This window comes from Hyla sarda, unplaced genomic scaffold (assembly GCF_029499605.1).
Source record: "Hyla sarda isolate aHylSar1 unplaced genomic scaffold, aHylSar1.hap1 scaffold_698, whole genome shotgun sequence".
Classification (NCBI taxonomy): Eukaryota; Metazoa; Chordata; class Amphibia; order Anura; family Hylidae; genus Hyla; species Hyla sarda.
The window spans coordinates 547-27,490 of NW_026610716.1; the positions used below are offsets into that span (position 1 = coordinate 547).

At 45.2% G+C, this 26,944-nt stretch overlaps 6 non-coding genes and 5 pseudogenes across 6 annotated transcripts; all 11 read left to right on the forward strand.

Moving 5' to 3' along the window:
* The first annotated feature begins 209 nt into the window (after positions 1-209).
* LOC130343989 (U2 spliceosomal RNA) lies at positions 210-400 on the forward strand. The gene has a single exon (XR_008883108.1). It is a non-coding gene; the product is annotated as a U2 spliceosomal RNA (small nuclear RNA).
* Positions 401-2,486: 2,086 nt separating this feature from the next.
* On the forward strand, positions 2,487-2,677 carry LOC130344001 (U2 spliceosomal RNA). Its single transcript, XR_008883119.1, has one exon. It is a non-coding gene; the product is annotated as a U2 spliceosomal RNA (small nuclear RNA).
* A 2,100-nt stretch (positions 2,678-4,777) lies between these two features.
* LOC130344013 (U2 spliceosomal RNA) lies at positions 4,778-4,968 on the forward strand. Its single transcript, XR_008883130.1, has one exon. It is a non-coding gene; the product is annotated as a U2 spliceosomal RNA (small nuclear RNA).
* Positions 4,969-7,059: 2,091 nt separating this feature from the next.
* Positions 7,060-7,250, forward strand: LOC130343947 (U2 spliceosomal RNA). Its single transcript, XR_008883078.1, has one exon. It is a non-coding gene; the product is annotated as a U2 spliceosomal RNA (small nuclear RNA).
* Positions 7,251-9,345: 2,095 nt separating this feature from the next.
* On the forward strand, positions 9,346-9,536 carry LOC130343946 (U2 spliceosomal RNA). The gene has a single exon (XR_008883076.1). It is a non-coding gene; the product is annotated as a U2 spliceosomal RNA (small nuclear RNA).
* Positions 9,537-11,633: 2,097 nt separating this feature from the next.
* Positions 11,634-11,770, forward strand: LOC130343964 (U2 spliceosomal RNA; annotated as a pseudogene).
* Positions 11,771-13,220: 1,450 nt separating this feature from the next.
* On the forward strand, positions 13,221-13,395 carry LOC130343959 (U2 spliceosomal RNA; annotated as a pseudogene).
* Positions 13,396-15,493: 2,098 nt separating this feature from the next.
* On the forward strand, positions 15,494-15,626 carry LOC130343966 (U2 spliceosomal RNA; annotated as a pseudogene).
* A 5,026-nt stretch (positions 15,627-20,652) lies between these two features.
* Positions 20,653-20,856, forward strand: LOC130343956 (U2 spliceosomal RNA; annotated as a pseudogene).
* A 2,097-nt stretch (positions 20,857-22,953) lies between these two features.
* On the forward strand, positions 22,954-23,144 carry LOC130343958 (U2 spliceosomal RNA). The gene has a single exon (XR_008883086.1). It is a non-coding gene; the product is annotated as a U2 spliceosomal RNA (small nuclear RNA).
* Positions 23,145-25,244: 2,100 nt separating this feature from the next.
* On the forward strand, positions 25,245-25,370 carry LOC130343960 (U2 spliceosomal RNA; annotated as a pseudogene).
* Positions 25,371-26,944: the final 1,574 nt, after the last annotated feature.

The following is a 26,944-nucleotide window of genomic DNA, read 5'->3' on the forward strand; positions in this document are numbered from 1 at the left end:
TGCATTTAAAAAGGCCCCGTGGGAGTGCAATGGGCCCCTGTCTTGCTGCTTAGCAATAATGGTATGGGTTTAGGTTCTGCTGTGTGTACTGGTGGTTGACTGCCCCCCAGCCCAGAGTGTGCATGGAAAATTGTCTGGCAGCCTCCCTGACAGCAAGCAGTGATAGTGCCCATGAAGGGCACCTTGTTGGGCCCGCCCCTTTCACGGTTATCGCTTCTCGGCCTTTTGGCTAAGATCAAGTGTAGTATCTGTTCTTATCAGTTTAATATCTGATACGTCCCCTATCTGGGGACCATATATTAAATGGATTTTTGAGAACGGGGGCCGATTTCGAAGCTTGCTTCCGTCGCCCTATGCATTGACCCGATATGGCAGTATCTTCGGGTACAGTGCACCACCCCCTTACAGGGTTAAAAAGAAAGATTCCTACTTTCATTGCTACCTGCTTGCTGGCTAGCCAGCTAGCCAGCCCTGTGGGCCTTGCTGCTGCTGCAGCCAAAAAACAAAAGGTGGTGCTGCTGCTGCTTCTGCTGCTTCTGCTTCTGCTTGTGTCTGGCCGCTGTTGGAGCGTCCAGGCACAGGACTTCTGCTGCTGCTGACTAAATGGCCTCCTTAATTGGATCATTTGAGTAGCCAGCACACCTGTGCAGGTAGGGCATGACATGATAGGCAGCTGCCTTGATAGCGGGTGGGTGCTGAATGTTCCTAATTGACAAAATAAGATTAATGCTTATGAAGAAATATAAAATCTCATCCCTTCCCCAATATCGCGCCACACCCCTACCCCTTAATTCCCTGGTTGAACTTGATGGACATATGTCTTTTTTCGACCGTACTAACTATGTAACTATGTAACATAACATGGGGGGGGGGGGGGGTCCCCTGGCTGTTCACACAGGTGTGTCATTGCTGTACATTGACCATGCATTGCTTCTGTGGTATTGCAAAGGCAAAGACAAATGCTTCCAGCCATCCATTGCACTAATGGATTGGTCATCAGCTGGCTGTCTATGTCCCGCATCAATATAGACCAAAGTACAGAGGGTTAGGCTATGCTATTGTGCACCTACCTGATGCATCAGAAGGTGCGAGGCCCTTGCTAAATTCTGTGCACAGACTTTGAGATCTATACTTTAGACTGTATCTAAACCTGCTCCAACATGGACTGACATTCTGGCCTACTTTCAGCCGATGCGACTTGTCTGTCGCTGAACAGTCGCTTTTTATGTATTCAGCACCTATGTATAATGTTGTAAAAATGCTCTAGAAGCTAAAGTCGCAGAAATGTCACACATATTTGGCCTGCAACTTTCTGTGCGACAAATTCAGACAGGAAAAATCAGTATAAATCCTTAGAAAATTATCCCCCAGTGTCTCCATCTGCTGGCGGTATTGAATAAGCATTGCTGCACTGATGGGGTATGCATTAGACGAAAAAAAAGAAGAAAAAGAAGAATAATACGCCCAGAAAAGAGGCGAAAAGGAGAAAAACGTAAAAAAACTTGAAAAAAAAGTAAGAGGAAGAGAAGGGAAAAAAAGGTGGAAATGGGTTTAAAAGTGATTTCGGCGGAGAAATATATATATATATATATATATATATATATATATATATACGCGCACACACACACATATATATAAACGTATTCTCCGTTGAGATATTGCAGCCGCTGCTGTGTCCAGGCCCAGGAGCCTTAGCACTGTGCTGTGATGTCACTCAATACCACTGACATCACTAGGTGTAAACAACATCTCTCCTTTGCTGTGTATGTGACTATGGAGCTGTTTGGTGATGTCGTCTATTATGGCCTTCATAGAAGCAACAGGAGATTGTTGCATCCATCTAGAACCCTCAGAACTACAGTGCTATGATGTCACTCACTTCCACAGGCCTTGCAGAGTGTAAACAACAACAACCCAGCTTTGTTGTGTATGTAACCATAGGGATTTGTGATGTCACCTAGAACCTTCACAGCAGCGACAGCTTTATGAGGAGCATCAGCACTGCTCTGCCTGAGCAGAACCATCACCGCCATAGGTTGTCAAATAACCCGGGTTTAACCCACACAGGTAAGTCCAATGGGGTGCAGGCATGTCCTCTATGCTTACAGCTTCCCGTGGGTGTTGGTTTGATACCGTTTGGGGACAGCCAAGGAGGCATCTGCAGGCAACAAAGGTAGGTGTGTGCTTGTGTGTGTGTTTCCTATGCAGATCCTAAGCCCAGTGTCACATGCAAGTAGGAGGAGTAAGAAGGGTTCCTGGCAAATCCGGGTTATGGATTGCATTTAAAAAGGCCCCGTGGGAGTGCAATGGGCCCCTGTCTTGCTGCTTAGCAATAATGGTATGGGTTTAGGTTCTGCTGTGTGTACTGGTGGTTGACTGCCCCCCAGCCCAGAGTGTGCATGGAAAATTGTCTGGCAGCCTCCCTGACAGCAAGCAGTGATAGTGCCCATGAAGGGCACCTTGTTGGGCCCGCCCCTTTCACGGTTATCGCTTCTCGGCCTTTTGGCTAAGATCAAGTGTAGTATCTGTTCTTATCAGTTTAATATCTGATACGTCCCCTATCTGGGGACCATATATTAAATGGATTTTTGAGAACGGGGGCCGATTTCGAAGCTTGCTTCCGTCGCCCTATGCATTGACCCGATATGGCAGTATCTTCGGGTACAGTGCACCACCCCCTTACAGGGTTAAAAAGAAAGATTCCTACTTTCATTGCTACCTGCTTGCTGGCTAGCCAGCTAGCCAGCCCTGTGGGCCTTGCTGCTGCTGCAGCCAAAAAACAAAAGGTGGTGCTGCTGCTGCTTCTGCTTGTGTCTGGCCGCTGTTGGAGCGTCCAGGCACAGGACTTCTGCTGCTGCTGACTAAATGGCCTCCTTAATTGGATCATTTGAGTAGCCAGCACACCTGTGCAGGTAGGGCATGACATGATAGGCAGCTGCCTTGATAGCGGGTGGGTGCTGAATGTTCCTAATTGACAAAATAAGATTAATGCTTATGAAGAAATATAAAATCTCATCCCTTCCCCAATATCGCGCCACACCCCTACCCCTTAATTCCCTGGTTGAACTTGATGGACATATGTCTTTTTTCGACCGTACTAACTATGTAACTATGTAACATAACATGGGGGGGGGGGGGGGTCTCCTGGCTGTTCACACAGGTGTGTCATTGCTGTACATTGACCATGCATTGCTTCTGTGGTATTGCAAAGGCAAAGACAAATGCTTCCAGCCATCCATTGCACTAATGGATTGGTCATCAGCTGGCTGTCTATGTCCCGCATCAATATAGACCAAAGTACAGAGGGTTAGGCTATGCTATTGTGCACCTACCTGATGCATCAGAAGGTGCGAGGCCCTTGCTAAATTCTGTGCACAGACTTTGAGATCTATACTTTAGACTGTATCTAAACCTGCTCCAACATGGACTGACATTCTGGCCTACTTTCAGCCGATGCGACTTGTCTGTCGCTGAACAGTCGCTTTTTATGTATTCAGCACCTATGTATAATGTTGTAAAAATGCTCTAGAAGCTAAAGTCGCAGAAATGTCACACATATTTGGCCTGCAACTTTCTGTGCGACAAATTCAGACAGGAAAAATCAGTATAAATCCTTAGAAAATTATCCCCCAGTGTCTCCATCTGCTGGCGGTATTGAATAAGCATTGCTGCACTGATGGGGTATGCATTAGACGAAAAAAAAGAAGAAAAAGAAGAATAATACGCCCAGAAAAGAGGCGAAAAGGAGAAAAACGTAAAAAAACGTGAAAAAAAATAAGAGGAAGAGAAGGGAAAAAAAGGTGGAAATGGGTTTAAAAGTGATTTCGGCGGAGAAATATATATATATATATATATATATATATATATATATATATATATATATACATATATATATATATATATACGCGCACACACACACATATATATAAACGTATTCTCCGTTGAGATATTGCAGCCGCTGCTGTGTCCAGGCCCAGGAGCCTTAGCACTGTGCTGTGATGTCACTCAATACCACTGACATCAATAGGTGTAAACAACATCTCTCCTTTGCTGTGTATGTGACTATGGAGCTGTTTGGTGATGTCGTCTATTATGGCCTTCATAGAAGCAACAGGAGATTGTTGCATCCATCTAGAACCCTCAGAACTACAGTGCTATGATGTCACTCACTTCCACAGGCCTTGCAGAGTGTAAACAACAACAACCCAGCTTTGTTGTGTATGTAACCATAGGGATTTGTGATGTCACCTAGAACCTTCACAGCAGCGACAGCTTTATGAGGAGCATCAGCACTGCTCTGCCTGAGCAGAACCATCACCGCCATAGGTTGTCAAATAACCCGGGTTTAACCCACACAGGTAAGTCCAATGGGGTGCAGGCATGTCCTCTATGCTTACAGCTTCCCGTGGGTGTTGGTTTGATACCGTTTGGGGACAGCCAAGGAGGCATCTGCAGGCAACAAAGGTAGGTGTGTGCTTGTGTGTGTGTTTCCTATGCAGATCCTAAGCCCAGTGTCACATGCAAGTAGGAGGAGTAGGAAGGGTTCCTGGCAAATCCGGGTTATGGATTGCATTTAAAAAGGCCCCGTGGGAGTGCAATGGGCCCCTGTCTTGCTGCTTAGCAATAATGGTATGGGTTTAGGTTCTGCTGTGTGTACTGGTGGTTGACTGCCCCCCAGCCCAGAGTGTGCATGGAAAATTGTCTGGCAGCCTCCCTGACAGCAAGCAGTGATAGTGCCCATGAAGGGCACCTTGTTGGGCCCGCCCCTTTCACGGTTATCGCTTCTCGGCCTTTTGGCTAAGATCAAGTGTAGTATCTGTTCTTATCAGTTTAATATCTGATACGTCCCCTATCTGGGGACCATATATTAAATGGATTTTTGAGAACGGGGGCCGATTTCGAAGCTTGCTTCCGTCGCCCTATGCATTGACCCGATATGGCAGTATCTTCGGGTACAGTGCACCACCCCCTTACAGGGTTAAAAAGAAAGATTCCTACTTTCATTGCTACCTGCTTGCTGGCTAGCCAGCTAGCCAGCCCTGTGGGCCTTGCTGCTGCTGCAGCCAAAAAACAAAAGGTGGTGCTGCTGCTGCTTCTGCTGCTTCTGCTTCTGCTTATGTCTGGCCGCTGTTGGAGCGTCCAGGCACAGGACTTCTGCTGCTGCTGACTAAATGGCCTCCTTAATTGGATCATTTGAGTAGCCAGCACACCTGTGCAGGTAGGGCATGACATGATAGGCAGCTGCCTTGATAGCGGGTGGGTGCTGAATGTTCCTAATTGACAAAATAAGATTAATGCTTATGAAGAAATATAAAATCTCATCCCTTCCCCAATATCGCGCCACACCCCTACCCCTTAATTCCCTGGTTGAACTTGATGGACATATGTCTTTTTTCGACCGTACTAACTATGTAACTATGTAACATAACATGGGGGGGGGGGGGGTCTCCTGGCTGTTCACACAGGTGTGTCATTGCTGTACATTGACCATGCATTGCTTCTGTGGTATTGCAAAGGCAAAGACAAATGCTTCCAGCCATCCATTGCACTAATGGATTGGTCATCAGCTGGCTGTCTATGTCCCGCATCAATATAGACCAAAGTACAGAGGGTTAGGCTATGCTATTGTGCACCTACCTGATGCATCAGAAGGTGCGAGGCCCTTGCTAAATTCTGTGCACAGACTTTGAGATCTATACTTTAGACTGTATCTAAACCTGCTCCAACATGGACTGACATTCTGGCCTACTTTCAGCCGATGCGACTTGTCTGTCGCTGAACAGTCGCTTTTTATGTATTCAGCACCTATGTATAATGTTGTAAAAATGCTCTAGAAGCTAAAGTCGCAGAAATGTCACACATATTTGGCCTGCAACTTTCTGTGCGACAAATTCAGACAGGAAAAATCAGTATAAATCCTTAGAAAATTATCCCCCAGTGTCTCCATCTGCTGGCGGTATTGAATAAGCATTGCTGCACTGATGGGGTATGCATTAGACGAAAAAAAAGAAGAAAAAGAAGAATAATACGCCCAGAAAAGAGGCGAAAAGGAGAAAAACGTAAAAAAACGTGAAAAAAAAGTAAGAGGAAGAGAAGGGAAAAAAAGGTGGAAATGGGTTTAAAAGTGATTTCGGCGGAGATATATATATATATATATATATATATATATATATATATATATATTTACGCGCACACACACACATATATATAAACGTATTCTCCGTTGAGATATTGCAGCCGCTGCTGTGTCCAGGCCCAGGAGCCTTAGCACTGTGCTGTGATGTCACTCAATACCACTGACATCACTAGGTGTAAACAACATCTCTCCTTTGCTGTGTATGTGACTATGGAGCTGTTTGGTGATGTCGTCTATTATGGCCTTCATAGAAGCAACAGGAGATTGTTGCATCCATCTAGAACCCTCAGAACTACAGTGCTATGATGTCACTCACTTCCACAGGCCTTGCAGAGTGTAAACAACAACAACCCAGCTTTGTTGTGTATGTAACCATAGGGATTTGTGATGTCACCTAGAACCTTCACAGCAGCGACAGCTTTATGAGGAGCATCAGCACTGCTCTGCCTGAGCAGAACCATCACCGCCATAGGTTGTCAAATAACCCGGGTTTAACCCACACAGGTAAGTCCAATGGGGTGCAGGCATGTCCTCTATGCTTACAGCTTCCCGTGGGTGTTGGTTTGATACCGTTTGGGGACAGCCAAGGAGGCATCTGCAGGCAACAAAGGTAGGTGTGTGCTTGTGTGTGTGTTTCCTATGCAGATCCTAAGCCCAGTGTCACATGCAAGTAGGAGGAGTAAGAAGGGTTCCTGGCAAATCCGGGTTATGGATTGCATTTAAAAAGGCCCCGTGGGAGTGCAATGGGCCCCTGTCTTGCTGCTTAGCAATAATGGTATGGGTTTAGGTTCTGCTGTGTGTACTGGTGGTTGACTGCCCCCCAGCCCAGAGTGTGCATGGAAAATTGTCTGGCAGCCTCCCTGACAGCAAGCAGTGATAGTGCCCATGAAGGGCACCTTGTTGGGCCCGCCCCTTTCACGGTTATCACTTCTCGGCCTTTTGGCTAAGATCAAGTGTAGTATCTGTTCTTATCAGTTTAATATCTGATACGTCCCCTATCTGGGGACCATATATTAAATGGATTTTTGAGAACGGGGGCCAATTTCGAAGCTTGCTTCCGTCGCCCTATGCATTGACTCGATATGGCAGTAGCTTCGGGTACAGTGCACCACCCCCTTACAGGGTTAAAAAGAAAGATTCCTACTTTCATTGCTACCTGCTTGCTGGCTAGCCAGCTAGCCAGCCCTGTGGGCCTTGCTGCTGCTGCAGCCAAAAAACAAAAGGTGGTGCTGCTGCTGCTTCTGCTGCTTCTGCTTCTGCTTGTGTCTGGCCGCTGTTGGAGCGTCCAGGCACAGGACTTCTGCTGCTGCTGACTAAATGGCCTCCTTAATTGGATCATTTGAGTAGCCAGCACACCTGTGCAGGTAGGGCATGACATGATAGGCAGCTGCCTTGATAGCGGGTGGGTGCTGAATGTTCCTAATTGACAAAATAAGATTAATGCTTATGAAGAAATATAAAATCTCATCCCTTCCCCAATATCGCGCCACACCCCTACCCCTTAATTCCCTGGTTGAACTTGATGGACATATGTCTTTTTTCGACCGTACTAACTATGTAACTATGTAACATAACATGGGGGGGGGGGGGGGGTCCCCTGGCTGTTCACACAGGTGTGTCATTGCTGTACATTGACCATGCATTGCTTCTGTGGTATTGCAAAGGCAAAGACAAATGCTTCCAGCCATCCATTGCACTAATGGATTGGTCATCAGCTGGCTGTCTATGTCCCGCATCAATATAGACCAAAGTACAGAGGGTTAGGCTATGCTATTGTGCACCTACCTGATGCATCAGAAGGTGCGAGGCCCTTGCTAAATTCTGTGCACAGACTTTGAGATCTATACTTTAGACTGTATCTAAACCTGCTCCAACATGGACTGACATTCTGGCCTACTTTCAGCCGATGCGACTTGTCTGTCGCTGAACAGTCGCTTTTTATGTATTCAGCACCTATGTATAATGTTGTAAAAATGCTCTAGAAGCTAAAGTCGCAGAAATGTCACACATATTTGGCCTGCAACTTTCTGTGCGACAAATTCAGACAGGAAAAATCAGTATAAATCCTTAGAAAATTATCCCCCAGTGTCTCCATCTGCTGGCGGTATTGAATAAGCATTGCTGCACTGATGGGGTATGCATTAGACGAAAAAAAAGAAGAAAAAGAAGAATAATACGCCCAGAAAAGAGGCGAAAAGGAGAAAAACGTAAAAAAACGTGAAAAAAAAGTAAGAGGAAGAGAAGGGAAAAAAAGGTGGAAATGGGTTTAAAAGTGATTTCGGCGGAGAAATATATATATATATATATATATATATATATATATATATATATATATACGCGCACACACACACATATATATAAACGTATTCTCCGTTGAGATATTGCAGCCGCTGCTGTGTCCAGGCCCAGGAGCCTTAGCACTGTGCTGTGATGTCACTCAATACCACTGACATCACTAGGTGTAAACAACATCTCTCCTTTGCTGTGTATGTGACTATGGAGCTGTTTGGTGATGTCGTCTATTATGGCCTTCATAGAAGCAACAGGAGATTGTTGCATCCATCTAGAACCCTCAGAACTACAGTGCTATGATGTCACTCACTTCCACAGGCCTTGCAGAGTGTAAACAACAACAACCCAGCTTTGTTGTGTATGTAACCATAGGGATTTGTGATGTCACCTAGAACCTTCACAGCAGCGACAGCTTTATGAGGAGCATCAGCACTGCTCTGCCTGAGCAGAACCATCACCGCCATAGGTTGTCAAATAACCCGGGTTTAACCCACACAGGTAAGTCCAATGGGGTGCAGGCATGTCCTCTATGCTTACAGCTTCCCGTGGGTGTTGGTTTGATACCGTTTGGGGACAGCCAAGGAGGCATCTGCAGGCAACAAAGGTAGGTGTGTGCTTGTGTGTGTGTTTCCTATGCAGATCCTAAGCCCAGTGTCACATGCAAGTAGGAGGAGTAAGAAGGGTTCCTGGCAAATCCGGGTTATGGATTGCATTTAAAAAGGCCCCGTGGGAGTGCAATGGGCCCCTGTCTTGCTGCTTAGCAATAATGGTATGGGTTTAGGTTCTGCTGTGTGTACTGGTGGTTGACTGCCCCCCAGCCCAGAGTGTGCATGGAAAATTGTCTGGCAGCCTCCCTGACAGCAAGCAGTGATAGTGCCCATGAAGGGCACCTTGTTGGGCCCGCCCCTTTCACGGTTATCGCTTCTCGGCCTTTTGGCTAAGATCAAGTGTAGTATCTGTTCTTATCAGTTTAATATCTGATACGTCCCCTATCTGGGGACCATATATTAAATGGATTTTTGAGAACGGGGGCCGATTTCGAAGCTTGCTTCCGTCGCCCTATGCATTGACCCGATATGGCAGTATCTTCGGGTACAGTGCACCACCCCCTTACAGGGTTAAAAAGAAAGATTCCTACTTTCATTGCTACCTGCTTGCTGGCTAGCCAGCTAGCCAGCCCTGTGGGCCTTGCTGCTGCTGCTGCAGCCAAAAAACAAAAGGTGGTGCTGCTGCTGCTTCTGCTGCTTCTGCTTCTGCTTGTGTCTGGCCGCTGTTGGAGCGTCCAGGCACAGGACTTCTGCTGCTGCTGACTAAATGGCCTCCTTAATTGGATCATTTGAGTAGCCAGCACACCTGTGCAGGTAGGGCATGACATGATAGGCAGCTGCCTTGATAGCGGGTGGGTGCTGAATGTTCCTAATTGACAAAATAAGATTAATGCTTATGAAGAAATATAAAATCTCATCCCTTCCCCAATATCGCGCCACACCCCTACCCCTTAATTCCCTGGTTGAACTTGATGGACATATGTCTTTTTTCGACCGTACTAACTATGTAACTATGTAACATAACATGGGGGGGGGGGGGGGTCTCCTGGCTGTTCACACAGGTGTGTCATTGCTGTACATTGACCATGCATTGCTTCTGTGGTATTGCAAAGGCAAAGACAAATGCTTCCAGCCATCCATTGCACTAATGGATTGGTCATCAGCTGGCTGTCTATGTCCCGCATCAATATAGACCAAAGTACAGAGGGTTAGGCTATGCTATTGTGCACCTACCTGATGCATCAGAAGGTGCGAGGCCCTTGCTAAATTCTGTGCACAGACTTTGAGATCTATACTTTAGACTGTATCTAAACCTGCTCCAACATGGACTGACATTCTGGCCTACTTTCAGCCGATGCGACTTGTCTGTCGCTGAACAGTCGCTTTTTATGTATTCAGCACCTATGTATAATGTTGTAAAAATGCTCTAGAAGCTAAAGTCGCAGAAATGTCACACATATTTGGCCTGCAACTTTCTGTGCGACAAATTCAGACAGGAAAAATCAGTATAAATCCTTAGAAAATTATCCCCCAGTGTCTCCATCTGCTGGCGGTATTGAATAAGCATTGCTGCACTGATGGGGTATGCATTAGACGAAAAAAAAGAAGAAAAAGAAGAATAATACGCCCAGAAAAGAGGCGAAAAGGAGAAAAACGTAAAAAAACGTGAAAAAAAAGTAAGAGGAAGAGAAGGGAAAAAAAGGTGGAAATGGGTTTAAAAGTGATTTCGGCCGAGAAATATATATATATATATATATATATATATATATATATATATATATATACGCGCACACACACACATATATATAAACGTATTCTCCGTTGAGATATTGCAGCCGCTGCTGTGTCCAGGCCCAGGAGCCTTAGCACTGTGCTGTGATGTCACTCAATACCACTGACATCACTAGGTGTAAACAACATCTCTCCTTTGCTGTGTATGTGACTATGGAGCTGTTTGGTGATGTCGTCTATTATGGCCTTCATAGAAGCAACAGGAGATTGTTGCATCCATCTAGAACCCTCAGAACTACAGTGCTATGATGTCACTCACTTCCACAGGCCTTGCAGAGTGTAAACAACAACAACCCAGCTTTGTTGTGTATGTAACCATAGGGATTTGTGATGTCACCTAGAACCTTCACAGCAGCGACAGCTTTATGAGGAGCATCAGCACTGCTCTGCCTGAGCAGAACCATCACCGCCATAGGTTGTCAAATAACCCGGGTTTAACCCACACAGGTAAGTCCAATGGGGTGCAGGCATGTCCTCTATGCTTACAGCTTCCCGTGGGTGTTGGTTTGATACCGTTTGGGGACAGCCAAGGAGGCATCTGCAGGCAACAAAGGTAGGTGTGTGCTTGTGTGTGTGTTTCCTATGCAGATCCTAAGCCCAGTGTCACATGCAAGTAGGAGGAGTAAGAAGGGTTCCTGGCAAATCCGGGTTATGGATTGCATTTAAAAAGGCCCCGTGGGAGTGCAATGGGCCCCTGTCTTGCTGCTTAGCAATAATGGTATGGGTTTAGGTTCTGCTGTGTGTACTGGTGGTTGACTGCCCCCCAGCCCAGAGTGTGCATGGAAAATTGTCTGGCAGCCTCCCTGACAGCAAGCAGTGATAGTGCCCATGAAGGGCACCTTGTTGGGCCCGCCCCTTTCACGGTTATCGCTTCTCGGCCTTTTGGCTAGGATCAAGTGTAGTATCTGCTCACTTGGTCTGGTCAGAGGGTGTCTGGGGTACCCGGCTCCTTGGCCTGGGGGGATCGTCCTTCTTAACGGAGGGACTTCACCCCCCTGCTGCTATTAGGGAGCCGGCTTAGTCCCCAGACAACGGGAGGCGATCACCCTTCACTGCCCACTCTTTGGTGGGGGAGTGTTTTTCTGTCCCTGCCTGGACACGCCTATTGAAGATGGAAGAGATCATGGACACCTCTCAATCTGTTGGAGAGGAGGTTCCTTTTTTTGGGAAGATCAAGAATGGGGTCCGGATCCTGCTGAAAGACCTTGAGAAGAAAAGAAGAGGACTTTCCTTTGTAATGGAGGAAATTCTTTTTGGAGTTTTGGAAATTGCAAAGACACAAATCCTTTCCATGTTGGAATTTCCAAAGAAAGGGTGCTTTGATGTTATTTTGGTTTCCGAAGAGGATTATGATTTATTTTGGAAGAAATTTGAGACAATCAAGTCTGATCCAGTGTGAGAGGGCGTGGAAGTCATTCCCCACTTTCCCAGGAGAGAAAGAATTTTAACGGTGAGGATGTATAGTCCTTACGTCCCTGAGGAGGATATTATAATTCTTTTGACCCAATTTTGTGAGGAAATTGCGCCACTTGGGAAAATTTATAATCAGTATGGAGTCTGGACAACAAAGTGGAGATTTAAAGTAAAGTTCAAGGAAGACGCAGATGGAAGAGTTCTTTATCCCCCTGCCCGTTTTAAAATAGGGGTTATCAATGGAGATATGTTTTTTGCAGGTATGCAGAATTTCTGTAGAAAATGCAAGAAATATGGCCATTTAAAGGAAGAGTGCACCTCAATGTGGTGCCAAAAATGCCAAAAAGAAGGTCATGAAATCGAATCCTGTAGCCAAAAAAGTAAATGTAATTTATGTAACAAAATTGGTCACATGTATGTGAACTGTCCAAAGAGGAAGAAGAAAAGAGAAGAAGAAGTTTCTGAACAAGAGCCAGAAATTAAAAGATCTGTGGTAACCCAAGAGCCAAAAATTGTTGGAAAAGAGATGATAGTAGAAGAAAAGAACATTGGAGAGCATAAGAGTAAAAAGAAAAATGAAGAGCCGGTGAGAGATTTAAGAGGATATTCAGGGTCTTTCCAAACTATTTTGGAGAGAGCTCCAGATGAGGAAAGAGAATTGTTCTTACAGGACCTGGATGATCTATTATCCACCTTTAAAGCCCAGTTGCCTGCAGTAAGAAACAAAGTTTATGATTCTTTTCGCCCTGACGTGGATCGATTTATGGTAACTTATAAAATACCGGCCTGGTTGGCCATCCCAGTAAAAAGGGAAATGGAAAAAGGAAGCTTAACCTATGGTTTAATTGATTACTTGGCAGTTTACGCCCGGAGAAAGGGAATGAATTTATTATAATTTTGGAATGTTTATTATTTTTATTGTTGTTATAATATTTTATTTCAATTTGTCTTTTTTTAGGAATAAATAAAAGTGTTACCTGATGATGAACAAAACAATCGAGTCCATATAAGATCTTGGAGCTCTGATTGAGTTCTGAGGGCTAACTTAAAAAAAAAAAAAAATCTGTTCTTATCAGTTTAATATCTGATACGTCCCCTATCTGGGGACCATATATTAAATGGATTTTTGAGAACGGGGGCCGATTTCGAAGCTTGCTTCCGTCGCCCTATGCATTGACCCGATATGGCAGTATCTTCGGGTACAGTGCACCACCCCCTTACAGGGTTAAAAAGAAAGATTCCTACTTTCATTGCTACCTGCTTGCTGGCTAGCCAGCTAGCCAGCCCTGTGGGCCTTGCTGCTGCTGCAGCCAAAAAACAAAAGGTGGTGCTGCTGCTGCTTCTGCTGCTTCTGCTTCTGCTTGTGTCTGGCCGCTGTTGGAGCGTCCAGGCACAGGACTTCTGCTGCTGCTGACTAAATGGCCTCCTTAATTGGATCATTTGAGTAGCCAGCACACCTGTGCAGGTAGGGCATGACATGATAGGCAGCTGCCTTGATAGCGGGTGGGTGCTGAATGTTCCTAATTGACAAAATAAGATTAATGCTTATGAAGAAATATAAAATCTCATCCCTTCCCCAATATCGCGCCACACCCCTACCCCTTAATTCCCTGGTTGAACTTGATGGACATATGTCTTTTTTCGACCGTACTAACTATGTAACATAACATGGGGGGGGGGGGGGGTCTCCTGGCTGTTCACACAGGTGTGTCATTGCTGTACATTGACCATGCATTGCTTCTGTGGTATTGCAAAGGCAAAGACAAATGCTTCCAGCCATCCATTGCACTAATGGATTGGTCATCAGCTGGCTGTCTATGTCCCGCATCAATATAGACCAAAGTACAGAGGGTTAGGCTATGCTATTGTGCACCTACCTGATGCATCAGAAGGTGCGAGGCCCTTGCTAAATTCTGTGCACAGACTTTGAGATCTATACTTTAGACTGTATCTAAACCTGCTCCAACATGGACTGACATTCTGGCCTACTTTCAGCCGATGCGACTTGTCTGTCGCTGAACAGTCGCTTTTTATGTATTCAGCACCTATGTATAATGTTGTAAAAATGCTCTAGAAGCTAAAGTCGCAGAAATGTCACACATATTTGGCCTGCAACTTTCTGTGCGACAAATTCAGACAGGAAAAATCAGTATAAATCCTTAGAAAATTATCCCCCAGTGTCTCCATCTGCTGGCGGTATTGAATAAGCATTGCTGCACTGATGGGGTATGCATTAGACGAAAAAAAAGAAGAAAAAGAAGAATAATACGCCCAGAAAAGAGGCGAAAAGGAGAAAAACGTAAAAAAACATGAAAAAAAAGTAAGAGGAAGAGAAGGGAAAAAAAGGTGGAAATGGGTTTAAAAGTGATTTCGGCGGAGAAATATATATAGATATATATATATATATATATATATATATATATATATATATATATATATACGCGCACACACACACATATATATAAACGTATTCTCCGTTGAGATATTGCAGCCGCTGCTGTGTCCAGGCCCAGGAGCCTTAGCACTGTGCTGTGATGTCACTCAATACCACTGACATCACTAGGTGTAAACAACATCTCTCCTTTGCTGTGTATGTGACTATGGAGCTGTTTGGTGATGTCGTCTATTATGGCCTTCATAGAAGCAACAGGAGATTGTTGCATCCATCTAGAACCCTCAGAACTACAGTGCTATGATGTCACTCACTTCCACAGGCCTTGCAGAGTGTAAACAACAACAACCCAGCTTTGTTGTGTATGTAACCATAGGGATTTGTGATGTCACCTAGAACCTTCACAGCAGCGACAGCTTTATGAGGAGCATCAGCACTGCTCTGCCTGAGCAGAACCATCACCGCCATAGGTTGTCAAATAACCCGGGTTTAACCCACACAGGTAAGTCCAATGGGGTGCAGGCATGTCCTCTATGCTTACAGCTTCCCGTGGGTGTTGGTTTGATACCGTTTGGGGACAGCCAAGGAGGCATCTGCAGGCAACAAAGGTAGGTGTGTGCTTGTGTGTGTGTTTCCTATGCAGATCCTAAGCCCAGTGTCACATGCAAGTAGGAGGAGTAAGAAGGGTTCCTGGCAAATCCGGGTTATGGATTGCATTTAAAAAGGCCCCGTGGGAGTGCAATGGGCCCCTGTCTTGCTGCTTAGCAATAATGGTATGGGTTTAGGTTCTGCTGTGTGTACTGGTGGTTGACTGCCCCCCAGCCCAGAGTGTGCATGGAAAATTGTCTGGCAGCCTCCCTGACAGCAAGCAGTGATAGTGCCCATGAAGGGCACCTTGTTGGGCCCGCCCCTTTCACGGTTATCGCTTCTCGGCCTTTTGGCTAAGATCAAGTGTAGTAATACAGGAGATCTGGTCAGAAGGTACTCGGGTACCCCTCTCCTCGGCCTTGTGGGATCGCCCAGGTTTATTGCCTGGGCTTCACCCACTTGTTGCTATTGGGGAGAGGGCCTAGTCCCAGGGTAACGAGTAGCGATCGCCTCTCAAGACCTTCGGGTGGAGAGAGGTTAGAACCATGGATGATGATCCGGATCCAGGTTCTGTGCCGGCATACGCAAGGATCAAAAACACCGTGAGAGTCATTCTCACGGATGATACCAAAAGGGCGGACGATTTGAAATTCGTAGTAGAGGACGTGCTCGGAGGAGTTTTCGGAATACAGAAGGGCGAGATATTGGCAATCCAGGACTACCCGAAGCGTAAAATTTTTGATGTGACGTTCACACAAAATGGCATCCACAGAGATTTTGTTACCAGAGCTGCTGCGAGTAAAGACAAAAAGCTTCAGGGTGTCCGGATTATTGAGCACGTTCTAGACGATATTAAGCTGGTGGTAGTAAAGATGTATTCCCCTTTCGCCAACCTACACGATGTTGAGTTGTTTTTACAAGTCTATTTTAGTAAGGTTGAGTGCAGAGGAAAAATCATGAACAGCTGTGGCATCTGGACATCTAAGTGGAGATTTCAGGTTACATGCAAAAAAGATGCCAGATTGCCAGGGGGAATACAACTACCACCAGCTCGTTTTAAAATAAATAATATGTGTGGCGACCTCTTTTATGCGGGGATGCCAAGCTACTGCAGGAAGTGTCACAGATATGGACACACAAAAGAAAACTGTGAAAGTACATGCAAAAAATGTGGTAGCACACAGCACGAGACAGAGAAATGCACAAGAGGAGGGAGGTGCAATTTCTGTCAACAATTCGGTCACCTTTTCTCCTCTTGTCCCCACAGACATAGGACGGAGCAGCAGTGGCAACCCTGGAGGCAGCAAGGACAGCAACCGGGACACCAGCCGAGGCAAGCAGAGCCAGTGATTACCCCCCCACAAGAGGTAAGCGGTGAGATGGAGAAGGAGAAAGACCCCCCTCAGGCAAAAGGAGGGGACCCTAAAGAGCAGAGGATGGCCAAAAAACGTGCAAGTGGTGAAAAAACTGGCCCCCAGGAGCATGCTGGGTTAAGAGAGGAGCGGACGGCGGCCGAATCCGCTCCTCAGCAACCTCTGGCTCAGGGTCCCCCTGAGAGCGATGATCCGGGTGGAGAGGTGAAGGTTAAAAGGCGGAGGGGCTCCAGAAGACTCTATTCGGAGGCGGTCCAGGGGGAGCCGATGGAAGTACCTGCGGATGCAGGGAACCCAAGTGACGTTCCTCCACAGGTCCCCATAGGGGATACCCCCCCTCCTCCCTGCCAGGAGGAGGTTTCAGGGGTGACCGTCTCTGAGGTACCAGAGACGGAACTAAGTGAACACCCGACCCCTATGGAGGGGCAAGAGGTGGAAGAACCCAATGAGTCTGGAGCCCTGATTGCCAGGATGCCCGAGAACAACTATGCCTCAATCATGATGGAGGAGGGGGGTCGGCTGAGTGATGGTGCCTCCTCTCCTGCTTCCTCTATGCGTACAGTTGAGTCAGATTTTGGGGGGTATGAGGCTTCGGAGGGGGAATCAGAGGTGTAAGACGTTTTCTTGTACATTCCCATGGCTGAGTTGTCCGGTCTGTCCTTGAATGTGAGAAGTGTGAGCGCCAGAGTAAGAAGGGTTGCCCTATTTAATTACTTGTCGGTTTTTGCTGCTTCCGTCCTTTTCCTGCAGGAATGTGGCATCCCGCACAGATTAAATTATAAAGAATATGAAGATGATTGGGTGCACGGTCCATCAGTCTGGTCTGGATCAAATGAGTCCAGATCAGCAGGGGTCGCCATACTTTTTAAAGGGAACGTTTTAATTGAGAGTTTTAACGAAATTTTACCAGGCAGAATTTTATTGGTCAGCGCTTTTATTAATGGTATTAAATGGCAGTTTTTAAATTTTTATGGTTCTCCTGATAAGAATGAAAGAATAAAAATGTTGGAGATTTTACCCCTTTTTATTAACAATTCTAGTCCTCTTGTTTTATCAGGTGATTTTAATTGTATTTTAAGGGGAGAACGCCGTTTTTCGAACGCAGTGAGTAGGAACTATGATAAGACGTCTTTTATGTTAAAAAACTTGATTTTAGATTTTAATCTCACTGATGTTTTTAAAAAATGTAATTTTAACGTACCAGAGGAAGACGGTGTTACCTGGAGCAATGCAAGCTGTAGCTCCAGGATAGATTTTATTTTTTGTTCTTATCAAGTACTGCCTTTTAACTGTGATCTTTTTACCAATGTTTTTTCTGACCATAAATTATTGTATTTTAAAGTTAAAAGTGATTTTAAAAGGAGAACTGGTAGGAATGCCTGGAAGTTAAACGTGTCCCTTTTAGAAGATCCGCAGGTTTTATCAGATTTTATCACCTTTTACAAGGAATGCAGACGAGTAAAAGACCCCAACACTCCCACCAGTATCTGGTGGGAAAAAATGAAACTAAAAATAAAAGAATTTTTTATCCGTGTTGGGGTTAGGAAAGCTAAAGAAAAACGTGAATTTTATAATATCCTAAATACTCGTCTGCAAACCCTGTACAAATTCAGAGCACATGGGATGGAGGTGGAGAAGGAGGTACATGATCTTAAAAAAGAAATAACTAAGTGCCTGGAGCAGAAAGGAAAAGAAATTATCTTTAGGTCTCGAATACAGCATCTTGAGGAAAACGAGACCTGCTCCAGGTATTTTTTTAAGAAAATACATGAAAATAGAAGGTTAATAGAAAACATTGAAGGAGTGAATGATGTACAGGGTATTTTAAAAAAGGTGCAAGAGTTTTATGCAGATCTTTTTAATGTAAAACACATTGATGAATGTTTTATGAATGACTCGTTAAAGGAGATCACCAATTTTTTAGATCCTGTCTCACAGTCTTTTTTATTGCAGAATATTTCAGAGCAGGAGATTTTAGAGACCGTCAAGAGTTTTAAAACAGGTAAAGTGCCTGGGCCGGATGGTATACCCATTGAATTTTATGTTACTTTTTATGGTATTTTAAAAGAAGATTTGTTCTCCCTTTTTACGGAAGTCTTTAAGTCTAAAATCCTCCCAGGCTCATGGAAGAAGGGTGATGTCTCCCTGCTATTCAAAAAGGGAGACCGGTCGGAACTCAAAAACTGGAGACCAATCACCCTTCTGAACTGCGACTATAAAATAATGGCGAAACTGTGTGCTAACCGCTTAAAGAACGTAATCCATAAAATAATTCATACAAACCAAGTCTGTGGGGTGCCTGGGAGGAGTTTATGGGAGAACCTAAACCTTTTAAAGGATGTAATTAGCGACACCAAATTAAGAAAAGGAAAGCTGGCGGTTTTATCCATAGATTTTGAAAAAGCTTTCGACAGGGTGTCACATTTTTATCTTTTTAAGGTTTTAGAGAAAATGGGTATACCTGATGGCTTTTTATTGTCTCTTAGAGCTTTTTATGATAACTGTACTAGTAAAATTTTAGTAAATGGTTTTAAGACACAGGGCGTGATTTTAAATTCCGGAGTGAAGCAGGGGTGTCCTTTGTCCCCACTACTCTTCATTTGCGCAATAGAGCCTCTTTTATGTACAATACGAAAGGATAAGCAGATCCATGGAGTCCCCCTGCCAGGAGGAGGGGGACTAGAGGCGAAGGTAGTGGGGTACATGGACGATGTTGCGGTGTTTTGCAGGGACACCCCATCGCTTCAGAAGACGCTAAAACAGATTCAATATTTTAATTGTGCCTCCGGTTTTAAAGTCAATTTTAACAAAAGTAACATTTTAAACATAGGCGGAATGCCTTTGTATGATGTGCCCGTCCCTGTGTCTGAGTCGGTGCAGATTTTAGGTGTCTCCTTTGACGAGTCTAATAATGGTTTTAATAGCTGGGACTTGGTGGCTCAAAAAATAAATAAGAAAATATGTATGTGGAACATGCGAGAACTTACAATGGAAGGGAAGGTTTTAGTTACAAAAATGGTGCTTTTACCTATTTTATTGTATTTAAGTCTGGTTTTCCCACCCCCCGAAATGGTTCTAAAGAAAATAACAAAAGCTTGTTTTACTTTCTTTTGGAGTTCTAAGAGCGAAAAATTAAAGAGACAAATTGTGATAAAACCGAACTCCAGGGGCGGTAAGGATTTTCCAGATTTTAAAGCTTTCCTTTTAATAAAGTTTTTTAGCATGTGTTTTACTACTGTTTTTAAAGATAGCTACTGGTCTTATTTTGTTCGTTTTAATACTGGTTATTTTATGCGGAGGAACGGCTGGTTTTCTACAGTTTTAAGTTGCCCTTATTCTTTGAATTTACCCCCTCAATACATGATTTTAGGAAAAATTTTAAACTTATATAATTTTAAAGGTAAAAGTGTTCAGGATCTGTGCAATAGCAAAAAACTACTAAAGGAAATAAAAGAAACCAGTACCGTGACTCCCATCAAAAATTTTAACGAACAGAAGTGTATACAGATTTGGAAGATGTTGAGTATTAATTATCTTTTTAATTCACAGAAGGACCTGGCCTGGAGCTGCGCACACGAGTGTCTTCCATGCCGGGCATTCCAGCACCGAAGAGGATTATCCAACTCTGCAACCTGCCCGAGGGAGGGATGCCGACAAGAGGAGACCGTGCACCATCTAATATGGACTTGTTTTTACTCGCAGAAAATATGGACAAAGATACTCCCTCTGGTAAAAAGGATAACTGGACTAAAAGACTTAAATATTGCAGTGGTTTTTTATGGTTGCCTGGAATGCCCAACACGGACTCAAGAGACTATTGCATGGAAGATCATAAACTGTGTGAAGGCAGCTCTGTGGAAGGCCAGGAATATTTTATTGTTCAAGCATGAGGTTTTATCTGTGAAGGACATTTTATCTATCTGTTTTTATGAAATGTACCAGTACTATCTTTTAGACAAGAAGAGATTTCCGCTTTTATCTAGAAAATGGTTTTTAAAAGAATGGAATTCTATCTTGTAAAGCCACCAAGTGCCCATTTTATGTTTTAATATGTTGTAAATATGTTATTTATATGTAACTGTATTTATTGGCATATTTGCACAACTTTGTTAACATTATTTAATTTTTAATAAAGTTGCCCCCGTAAGGGTAGTCAAGTTAAAAAAAAAATCTGTTCTTATCAGTTTAATATCTGATACGTCCCCTATCTGGGGACCATATATTAAATGGATTTTTGAGAACGGGGGCCGATTTCGAAGCTTGCTTCCGTCGCCCTATGCATTGACCCGATATGGCAGTATCTTCGGGTACAGTGCACCACCCCCTTACAGGGTTAAAAAGAAAGATTCCTACTTTCATTGCTACCTGCTTGCTGGCTAGCCAGCTAGCCAGCCCTGTGGGCCTTGCTGCTGCTGCAGCCAAAAAAACAAAAGGTGGTGCTGCTGCTGCTTCTGCTGCTTCTGCTTCTGCTTGTGTCTGTCCGCTGTTGGAGCGTCCAGGCACAGGACTTCTGCTGCTGCTGACTAAATGGCCTCCTTAATTGGATCATTTGAGTAGCCAGCACACCTGTGCAGGTAGGGCATGACATGATAGGCAGCTGCCTTGATAGCGGGTGGGTGCTGAATGTTCCTAATTGACAAAATAAGATTAATGCTTATGAAGAAATATAAAATCTCATCCCTTCCCCAATATCGCGCCACACCCCTACCCCTTAATTCCCTGGTTGAACTTGATGGACATATGTCTTTTTTCGACCGTACTAACTATGTAACTATGTAACATAACATGGGGGGGGGGGGGGGGGGTCTCCTGGCTGTTCACACAGGTGTGTCATTGCTGTACATTGACCATGCATTGCTTCTGTGGTATTGCAAAGGCAAAGACAAATGCTTCCAGCCATCCATTGCACTAATGGATTGGTCATCAGCTGGCTGTCTATGTCCCGCATCAATATAGACCAAAGTACAGAGGGTTAGGCTATGCTATTGTGCACCTACCTGATGCATCAGAAGGTGCGAGGCCCTTGCTAAATTCTGTGCACAGACTTTGAGATCTATACTTTAGACTGTATCTAAACCTGCTCCAACATGGACTGACATTCTGGCCTACTTTCAGCCGATGCGACTTGTCTGTCGCTGAACAGTCGCTTTTTATGTATTCAGCACCTATGTATAATGTTGTAAAAATGCTCTAGAAGCTAAAGTCGCAGAAATGTCACACATATTTGGCCTGCAACTTTCTGTGCGACAAATTCAGACAGGAAAAATCAGTATAAATCCTTAGAAAATTATCCCCCAGTGTCTCCATCTGCTGGCGGTATTGAATAAGCATTGCTGCACTGATGGGGTATGCATTAGACGAAAAAAAAAGAAGAAAAAGAAGAATAATACGCCCAGAAAAGAGGCGAAAAGGAGAAAAACGTAAAAAAACGTGAAAAAAAAGTAAGAGGAAGAGAAGGGAAAAAAAGGTGGAAATGGGTTTAAAAGTGATTTCGGCGGAGAAATATATATATATATATATATATATATATATATATATATATATATACGCGCACACACACACATATATATAAACGTATTCTCCGTTGAGATATTGCAGCCGCTGCTGTGTCCAGGCCCAGGAGCCTTAGCACTGTGCTGTGATGTCACTCAATACCACTGACATCACTAGGTGTAAACAACATCTCTCCTTTGCTGTGTATGTGACTATGGAGCTGTTTGGTGATGTCGTCTATTATGGCCTTCATAGAAGCAACAGGAGATTGTTGCATCCATCTAGAACCCTCAGAACTACAGTGCTATGATGTCACTCACTTCCACAGGCCTTGCAGAGTGTAAACAACAACAACCCAGCTTTGTTGTGTATGTAACCATAGGGATTTGTGATGTCACCTAGAACCTTCACAGCAGCGACAGCTTTATGAGGAGCATCAGCACTGCTCTGCCTGAGCAGAACCATCACCGCCATAGGTTGTCAAATAACCCGGGTTTAACCCACACAGGTAAGTCCAATGGGGTGCAGGCATGTCCTCTATGCTTACAGCTTCCCGTGGGTGTTGGTTTGATACCGTTTGGGGACAGCCAAGGAGGCATCTGCAGGCAACAAAGGTAGGTGTGTGCTTGTGTGTGTGTTTCCTATGCAGATCCTAAGCCCAGTGTCACATGCAAGTAGGAGGAGTAAGAAGGGTTCCTGGCAAATCCGGGTTATGGATTGCATTTAAAAAGGCCCCGTGGGAGTGCAATGGGCCCCTGTCTTGCTGCTTAGCAATAATGGTATGGGTTTAGGTTCTGCTGTGTGTACTGGTGGTTGACTGCCCCCCAGCCCAGAGTGTGCATGGAAAATTGTCTGGCAGCCTCCCTGACAGCAAGCAGTGATAGTGCCCATGAAGGGCACCTTGTTGGGCCCGCCCCTTTCACGGTTATCGCTTCTCGGCCTTTTGGCTAAGATCAAGTGTAGTATCTGTTCTTATCAGTTTAATATCTGATACGTCCCCTATCTGGGGACCATATATTAAATGGATTTTTGAGAACGGGGGCCGATTTCGAAGCTTGCTTCCGTCGCCCTATGCATTGACCCGATATGGCAGTATCTTCGGGTACAGTGCACCACCCCCTTACAGGGTTAAAAAGAAAGATTCCTACTTTCATTGCTACCTGCTTGCTGGCTAGCCAGCTAGCCAGCCCTGTGGGCCTTGCTGCTGCTGCAGCCAAAAAACAAAAGGTGGTGCTGCTGCTGCTTCTGCTGCTTCTGCTTCTGCTTGTGTCTGGCCGCTGTTGGAGCGTCCAGGCACAGGACTTCTGCTGCTGCTGACTAAATGGCCTCCTTAATTGGATCATTTGAGTAGCCAGCACACCTGTGCAGGTAGGGCATGACATGATAGGCAGCTGCCTTGATAGCGGGTGGGTGCTGAATGTTCCTAATTGACAAAATAAGATTAATGCTTATGAAGAAATATAAAATCTCATCCCTTCCCCAATATCGCGCCACACCCCTACCCCTTAATTCCCTGGTTGAACTTGATGGACATATGTCTTTTTTCGACCGTACTAACTATGTAACTATGTAACATAACATGGGGGGGGGGGGGGGGGGGTCTCCTGGCTGTTCACACAGGTGTGTCATTGCTGTACATTGACCATGCATTGCTTCTGTGGTATTGCAAAGGCAAAGACAAATGCTTCCAGCCATCCATTGCACTAATGGATTGGTCATCAGCTGGCTGTCTATGTCCCGCATCAATATAGACCAAAGTACAGAGGGTTAGGCTATGCTATTGTGCACCTACCTGATGCATCAGAAGGTGCGAGGCCCTTGCTAAATTCTGTGCACAGACTTTGAGATCTATACTTTAGACTGTATCTAAACCTGCTCCAACATGGACTGACATTCTGGCCTACTTTCAGCCGATGCGACTTGTCTGTCGCTGAACAGTCGCTTTTTATGTATTCAGCACCTATGTATAATGTTGTAAAAATGCTCTAGAAGCTAAAGTCGCAGAAATGTCACACATATTTGGCCTGCAACTTTCTGTGCGACAAATTCAGACAGGAAAAATCAGTATAAATCCTTAGAAAATTATCCCCCAGTGTCTCCATCTGCTGGCGGTATTGAATAAGCATTGCTGCACTGATGGGGTATGCATTAGACGAAAAAAAAGAAGAAAAAGAAGAATAATACGCCCAGAAAAGAGGCGAAAAGGAGAAAAACGTAAAAAAACGTGAAAAAAAAGTAAGAGGAAGAGAAGGGAAAAAAAGGTGGAAATGGGTTTAAAAGTGATTTCGGCGGAGAAATATATATATATATATATATATATATATATATATATATATATATATATACGCGCACACACACACATATATATAAACGTATTCTCCGTTGAGATATTGCAGCCGCTGCTGTGTCCAGGCCCAGGAGCCTTAGCACTGTGCTGTGATGTCACTCAATACCACTGACATCACTAGGTGTAAACAACATCTCTCCTTTGCTGTGTATGTGACTATGGAGCTGTTTGGTGATGTCGTCTATTATGGCCTTCATAGAAGCAACAGGAGATTGTTGCATCCATCTAGAACCCTCAGAACTACAGTGCTATGATGTCACTCACTTCCACAGGCCTTGCAGAGTGTAAACAACAACAACCCAGCTTTGTTGTGTATGTAACCATAGGGATTTGTGATGTCACCTAGAACCTTCACAGCAGCGACAGCTTTATGAGGAGCATCAGCACTGCTCTGCCTGAGCAGAACCATCACCGCCATAGGTTGTCAAATAACCCGGGTTTAACCCACACAGGTAAGTCCAATGGGGTGCAGGCATGTCCTCTATGCTTACAGCTTCCCGTGGGTGTTGGTTTGATACCGTTTGGGGACAGCCAAGGAGGCATCTGCAGGCAACAAAGGTAGGTGTGTGCTTGTGTGTGTGTTTCCTATGCAGATCCTAAGCCCAGTGTCACATGCAAGTAGGAGGAGTAAGAAGGGTTCCTGGCAAATCCGGGTTATGGATTGCATTTAAAAAGGCACCGTGGGAGTGCAATGGGCCCCTGTCTTGCTGCTTAGCAATAATGGTATGGGTTTAGGTTCTGCTGTGTGTACTGGTGGTTGACTGCCCCCCAGCCCAGAGTGTGCATGGAAAATTGTCTGGCAGCCTCCCTGACAGCAAGCAGTGATAGTGCCCATGAAGGGCACCTTGTTGGGCCCGCCCCTTTCATGGTTATCGCTTCTCGGCCTTTTGGCTAAGATCAAGTGTAGTATCTGTTCTTATCAGTTTAATATCTGATACGTAGAATGCCCTTCTGGGGGGCGTGTCCTGCAGTGCATGGCGGCGGTCGCATAAACCTTGTGCTCCGCTGCAGCCCAGGCCTAATAGCGGCTACACAGCATTGATCCTGAGCATATCGCTACGGCAATTGTGCCCACCGGTACCTGAACTATCGGGGCACCTGATGATGACCCGGAGGCGAGGGAAAAAGAGCCCAGTGAAGCTCACGGCGTTCTTTCCTGCTGCAGAGGCCTCACAAGATGGCGCGGCTCAGTGCGGGTCAGCGTCTCCGGCTACTGGAAGTGCCTCACCAGCGTCTTCATCCTCTCAGACGGGCTGCGCCCTGGAGGCTTCTCCTTCAACTCCTCCGATTCTCCTGACAGGCTGGTCGCCTTCGGTGCAGCAGGACCCGCAGGTACCGTTTTCCCCGATCTCCTCCAAGCCACTGGGAGCGGGGACCCTGCATACTAGAGGCCCAGGAGGCCCTCATGGGAGCTCTCCGTCGGCGCCCCTAACTGAACCTATTATGAGGGGGCTTCTCGCTGAGTTACATACCTCCATTCAGGGAGACATTAAGGCAGCCGTGTCCAATATACAGCATGAGATCTCCTCTCTTGGACACCGCACATCGCACATTGAGAACAAGATGGCGGAACTCACCTCTTCTCATAATGAAGTAGTGGACTTAGCTAATGGCCTGGAGGATGAGGTTGCCGCTCTTCAACTTAAGATAGCTGATATGGAGGACAGGTCTCGCCGAAACAATTTAAGGGTGAGAGGGGTGCCGGAGTCTGTGAAAACGGAGGACCTCAACACCTTCCTAACGGATTATTTTGCATTGTTGCTGCCTCAGGCTTCCACCCTAGATCTGCTAATGGACAGAGTCCACAGGCTCCCTAAGCCCAAAACCCTACCTGCTGCTACACCAAGGGATGTGATTCTGCGCCTTCACTTTTACCATATTAAGGAGCAATTGATGTTGGTGGCGCGCTCCTCACCCTCCCTACCAGATGGGTATTCGGGACTCCAACTTTTCACGGATCTCTCTGCTGCCACTCTAGCCAGGAGACGTGAGTTCAGTACAGGGACTAAAGCTCTCAGAGAAAAAGGGATCCCTTATAAATGGGGATTCCCTGTGAAATTGATTATCACCAATAAGGGGTCCAAACATGTGGTCTCTTCCCCGGAGACCCTTTTGCAACTGTGTGCGGAATGGAACTTGCCTGTTGATCTGACTGCTCAGAGGTCCCTGGACATACCACATGCTGCAAAGATAGCTGAGGAATGGAAGGTTGTCTCCCACCGCAAGAAAAAAATCAAGACATGAACTGTTCCTCTGCCTTTAGACAGGCCTGTCCGACTTGTCTCACTGGCTTGCGACTGGGGTATCCTTCCCCATCTTTTGGGTTACTTATCCTCTTAGTGCTCTGGATACTTTTCCTGAATGTTTAAACATTCGGCCTAACTGCAGTCGAATGTACTTACCTACCCCCATTAAGACCTACCACATGGTCTTTACTACTGCTTGCTCAATTTATTTGTTCTTTGTTGTTCGTTCTGTTTACTTGTTTTCTGTCCCGTTGGTCCTCCATCACTCACTTTCTCTGATAATGGATATGAGAGGCTCCTCTTGCGAGCTGCTAAGTGTAGATGT